Source organism: Pecten maximus, chromosome 19 (genome assembly GCF_902652985.1).
Source record: "Pecten maximus chromosome 19, xPecMax1.1, whole genome shotgun sequence".
NCBI lineage: Eukaryota > Metazoa > Mollusca > Bivalvia > Pectinida > Pectinidae > Pecten > Pecten maximus.
In genome coordinates, this window is record NC_047033.1 from 19,483,446 (window position 1) to 19,489,959 (window position 6,514).

General features: G+C 43.8%; 1 protein-coding gene across 1 annotated transcript in view; it reads right to left on the reverse strand.

The window, feature by feature from the left end:
* LOC117317818 overlaps nt 1–5,655 on the reverse strand; it is a 49,983-nt gene extending 44,328 nt beyond the window's left edge. Inside the window, exon 1 of the mRNA XM_033872764.1 lies at nt 5,526–5,655. The gene's annotated coding sequence lies outside the window, so the exon portion shown is untranslated. The remainder of the gene's footprint in view (nt 1–5,525) is intronic.
* Nucleotides 5,656–6,514: the final 859 nt, after the last annotated feature.

The window sequence follows — 6,514 nt, forward strand, 5'->3', positions numbered from 1 at the left end:
ACTATCGTGTGACCCTGTATGAGACTATCATGTGACCCTGTATGAGACTATCGTGTGACCCTGTATGAGACTATGGTGTGACCCTGTATGAGACTACCGTGTGACCATGTATGAGACTACCGTATGACCCTGTATGAGACTACCATGTGACCCTGTATGAGACTACCATGTGACCCTGTATGAGACTATGGTGTGACCCTGTATGAGACTATCGTGTGGCCCTGTATGAGACTATCGTGTGACCCTGTATGAGACTATCGTGTAACCCTGTATGATACTACCGTGTGACCCTGTATGAGACTACTGTGTGACCCTGTATGGGACTATGGTGTGACCCTGTATGAGACTACCGTGTGGCCCTGTATGAGACTACCAGATGGCCCTGTATGAGACTACCGTGTGGCCCTGTATGAGACTATCGTGTGACCCTGTATGAGACTACCATGTGACCCTGTATGAGACTATCGTGTGGCCCTGTATGAGACTACCGTGTGGCCCTGTATGAGACTACCAGATGGCCCTGTATGAGACTACCGTGTGACTCTGTATGAGACTATCGTGTGACCCTGTATGAGACTACCATGTGACCCTGTATGAGACTATCGTGTGGCCCTGTATGAGACTATGGTGTGACCCTGTATGATACTATCGTGTGGCCCTGTATGAGACTACCATGTGACCCTGTATGATACTATCGTGTGGCCCTGTATGAGACTACCATGTGACCCTGTATGAGACTACCATGTGACCCTGTATGATACTATCGTGTGGCCCTGTATGAGACTATGGTGTGACCCTGTATGATACTACCATGTGACCCTGTATGAGACTACCATGTGACCCTGTATGATACTATCGTGTGGCCCTGTATGAGACTACCATGTGACCCTGTATGAGACTACCATGTGACCCTGTATGAGACTATCGTGTGGCCCTGTATGAGACTATCGTGTGACCCTGTATGAGACTACCGTGTTACCCTGTATGAGACTATCATGTGACCCTGTATGAGACTACCGTGTTACCCTGTATGAGACTATCATGTGACCCTGTATGATACTACCGTGTGACCCTGTATGAGACTACTGTGTGACGCTGTATGAGACTACCATGTGACCCTGTATGAGACTATGGTGTGACCCTGTATGAGACTACCGTGTGACCCTGTATGAGACTATCATGTGACCCTGTATGAGACTATCGTGTGACCCTGTATGAGACTATCGTGTGACCCTGTATGAGACTATCGTGTGACCCTGTATGAGACTATCATGTGACCCTGTATGAGACTATCGTGTAACCCTGTATGAGACTACCGTGTGACCATGTATGAGACTACCGTATGACCCTGTATGAGACTACTGTGTGACCCTGTATGAGACTATGGTGTGACCCTGTATGAGACTATGGTGTGACCCTGTATGATACTACCGTGTGACCCTGTATGAGACTACCATGTGACCCTGTATGAGACTATGGTGTGACCCTGTATGATACTACCGTGTGACCCTGTATGAGACTATCGTGTGACCCTGTATGAGACTATGGTGTGACCCTGTATGAGACTATGGTGTGACCCTGTATGATACTACCGTGTGACCCTGTATGAGACTATCGTGTGACCCTGTATGAGACTATCGTGTGACCCTGTATGAGACTACCATGTGACCCTGTATGAGACTACCATGTGACCTTATATGAGACTATCGTGTGACCCTGTATGAGACTATCGTGTGACCCTGTATGAGACTACCATGTGACCCTGTATGAGACTACCATGTGACCTTATATGAGACTATCGTGTGGCCCTGTATAAGACTATCGTGTGACCCTGTATGAGACTTCTGTGTGACCCTGTATGAGACTACCGTGTGACCCTGTATGAGACTATCGTGTGACCCTGTATGAGACTTCTGTGTGACCCTGTATGAGACTACCGTGTGACCCTGTATGAGACTATCGTGTGACCCTGTATGAGACTATCATGTGACCCTGTATGAGACTATCGTGTGACCCTGTATGAGACTACCATGTGACCCTGTGTGAGACTACCATGTGACCCTGTATGAGACTATCGTGTGACCCTGTATGAGACTACCGTGTGACCCTGTATGAGACTATCGTGTGGCCCTGTATGAGACTATCGTGTGGCCCTGTATGAGGCTATCGTGTGACCCTGTATGAGACTATCGTGTGACCCTGTATGAGACTATCGTGTGACCCTGTATGAGACTATCGTGTGACCCTGTATGAGACTATAGTGTGACCCTGTATGAGACTATCGTGTGACTCTGTATGAGACTATCGTGTGACCCTGTATGAGACTATCGTGTGACCCTGTATGAGACTATCGTGTGACTCTGTATGAGACTATCTCGTGGCCCTGTATGAGACTATCGTGTGACTCTGTATGAGACTATCGTGTGACCCTGTATGAGACTACCATGTGACCCTGTATGAGACTACCATGTGACTCTGTATGAGACTATCGTGTGACCCTGTATGAGACTACCATGTGACCCTGTGTGAGACTACCATGTGACCCTGTATGAGACTATCGTGTGACCCTGTATGAGACTATCGTGTGACCCTGTATGAGACTACCGTGTGGCCCTGTATGAGACTATCGTGTGGCCCTGTATGAGACTATCGTGTGACCCTGTATGAGACTACCGTGTGACCCTGTATGAGACTACCGTGTGACCCTGTATGAGACTACCGGGTGACCCTGTATGAGACTATCGTGTGACCCTGTATGAGACTATCATGTGACCCTGTATGAGACTATCGTGTGACCCTGTATGAGACTACCGTGTGACCCTGTATGAGACTACCATGTGACACTGTATGAGACTACCGTGTGACCCTGTATGAGACTACTGTGTGGCCCTGTATGAGACTACTGTGTGGCCCTGTATGAGACTATCGTGTGACCCTGTATGAGACTACCGTGTGACCCTGTATGAGACAGTCATGTGGCCCTGTATGAGACTACCGTGTGACCCTGTATGTGACTACCGTGTGGCCCTGTATGAGACTACCGTGTGACCCTGTATGAGACTATCGTGTGACCCTGTATGAGACTACCGTGTGACCCTGTATGTGACTACCGTGTGGCCCTGTATGAGACTACCGTGTGACCCTGTATGAGACTACCGTGTGACCCTGTATGAGACAGTCATGTGGCCCTGTATGAGACTATCGTGTGACCCTGTATGAGACTATCGTGTGACCCTGTATGAGACTACTGTGTGACCCTGTATGAGACTACCGTGTGGCCCTGTATGAGACTATCGTGTGACCCTGTATGAGACTACTGTGTGGCCCTGTATGAGACTACTGTGTGGCCCTGTATGAGACTATCGTGTGACCCTGTATGAGACTATCGTGTGACCCTGTATGAGACTACCGTGTGACCCTGTATGAGACTATCGTGTGACCCTGTATGAGACTATCGTGTGACCCTGTATGAGACAGTCATGTGGCCCTGTATGAGACTATCGTGTGACCCTGTATGAGACTATCGTGTGACCCTGTATGAGACTATCGTGTGACCCTGTATGAGACTACTGTGTGACCCTGTATGAGACTACCGTGTGGCCCTGTATGAGACTATCGTGTGACCCTGTATGAGACTACTGTGTGGCCCTGTATGAGACTACTGTGTGGCCCTGTATGAGACTATCGTGTGACCCTGTATGAGACTATCGTGTGACCCTGTATGAGACTATCATGTGACCCTGTATGAGACTACCGTGTGGCCCTGTATGAGACTATCGTGTGACCCTGTATGAGACTATCGTGTGACCCTGTATGAGACTACCATGTTACCTTGTATGAGACTACCATGTGACCCTGTATGAGACTATCATGTGACCCTGTATGAGACTACCATGTGACCCTGTATGAGACTATCATGTGACCCTGTATGAGACTACCATGTGACCCTGTATGAGACTATCATGTGACCCTGTATGAGACTACCATGTGACCCTGTATGAGACTATCATGTGACCCTGTATGAGACTACCATGTGACCCTGTATGAGACTACCGTGTGGCCCTGTATGAGACTATCGTGTGACCCTGTATGAGACTACTGTGTGGCCCTGTATGAGACTATCGTGTGACCCTGTATGAGACTACCATGTGACCCTGTATGAGACTACCGTGTGACCCTGTATGAGACTACCGTGTGACCCTGTATGAGACTACCGTGTGACCCTGTATGAGACTACCGTGTGACCCTGTATGAGACTATCGTGTGACCCTGTATGAGACTATCGTGTGACCCTGTATGAGACTACCAGATGGCCTTGTATCACCACATTGTGTTAATTGTGTTAATGGGCCGTTAAACTACAATACAACTTTGCATTACCTAATAAGACGTAGGAAGGACAGAAGAAAAATAACGTGTGTGACGGAATATCAAAAATATGTAAGGTCTCGTCATATAGCCAGTTCAATCAACAATTAATCAGATACAAGGAATAATCGTTGGATACTAGACCAAATCATTTTCACTTTAGGGGCTGTGGTCTGGAAAATGTACACCTTCACATCTGAAGGGTTTGGGGTTTGAGAGTTAGGGTGCGGAAAATTTCGGACCCCTCACTCTCCCAGTCTGAGAGGTCTGATGTTTCTAAACTGCTACAGGAGCTAGAGTTGCATCATTGATTTTTGCCGTCTAAAGTATCTAAAGATCGGGGTATACCTGCCGACAACCAGGTCGATCAGGCTGTTTGACCTGTTGATAAATCTGCCAGGAATTGATCTACCATGAATAATACAGAATCAGCGAGCAAATGTTATACAACAACGTAACCTATCTATACAGTGTATAGACCCATAAAGCTTGTTAACCAAAGGGAGACAATCAGAAAATAAAACTTGCACAAAATGACTCGTATTTAAAATCCACAGCATGATAAAAGTGATTCAGTTCCTTGCTTTAGAAGTATTTCCATGAAGTTTTATGATTTTATCAATTTCAGAGACCAAGTGGTCGAGACATGAAGTAAAACTCATTATACATTCCTTCGTAACCCCAAATCCTCTTGGTAGTAGTAGAACATGCGTCACGAATATAGTAGACGGTACATATTGTCTTAATCTATATTTAAAAAAAAAAAACAAAAACAAAAAAAACTCAGCTCATCCAGTGTTTCAATTCTCAAGCCCCTGTGTTCATATAATGGCATCATGGTAACTCTGAAAGGATCTTGGATGTGAAGTGTTTTTTTTTATTTTGGTTTTTTTTTTTTTGTAACTGCTATGAGACGGATTAATGTCATTAGTGAAATAACAATGACATTACAAATGTCATCGCCAATTAGGGAGGCCTCATACACGTAGTAAAAAGACGGCCTTCCACTGGATCAGTGGGTTGTTTAGCTGGCGGACGGCCTACAGAGACACACCACATATAATCGTGTAGTCTTGTAATCCAATATTAAATCTAATCTAATACTAATACCCTGTGTGGGAAATCTATGTTAAAGAAATGAAGAAAACTGTACTTACATTTTACCGGTATGTGACGTTTCATCAATCGATAGAACAGATTTTTTTTCTGCTCCCAGCCACTATACATCTGCCAATTGAATATGTACATGTACGGACCTCTTTTTTATTTCATGTGTTGATAAATAGCACGTGTGTGTTCAGCATAATGTATACAACCCGACTCACACTTACACATACTTACCAGTGTATTTCATACCGATCGCATTACATTAATACAATAGAAATAACCAAAGTCTGGTTAGCTTGGTGAACATATTTCCCTCTAATAGCATTTATCAAGGTAGCTTATCTACTAATTATAAATTACATACGGAATAAGATTCAATCACTAGATCCCAAAATTAACATTTCACTGCTATGCGAAGATCTATAATATTAATTTCTATTTTGTATTTTGCTATATTTGAAAATAAGTTTAATGCTAACATATGATATTTTCACTGTAACACAAGTTTGTATAACGTCTTGACCTAATAGCCCTATGGAAATTGAATTTACAACTTGTGTTTGTAAAATAGAGGTCAAGAGTGGTCAAGTTTTAATCGTCTATTAAATGGCACGTTATTTATCATACATACAACATACTTTTGGATTTTAAGCTTATTTTGAATAATTCATCTGACCTCAAGCCAACCGGAAGTTCGATATCACATTTATAATTTAGGATACGCAGTACAAATTTATTTTCGTGTTTATACTAAATATTATGCAAACTTAATTTCTGTGTTTGCTGTAAGTAAGAAAAGCATAGACTAAGATTTAATTCATAATTTAAATGTAGAAAAGAGACGCCATCCAACTATTCAGCGACATTTGAGAATTTGCACTGTACATGTATTGTAAAGATGGCGAAAATGAATTTCATTTTATTCTGAAATGTTCATGTTATTCTGAAATGTTCATGTTATTCTGATACACCAAACTATTACATAATGAAACATTGGCAGATACCTATAGCAGTTATATATAGATCTGTGATATTTAGT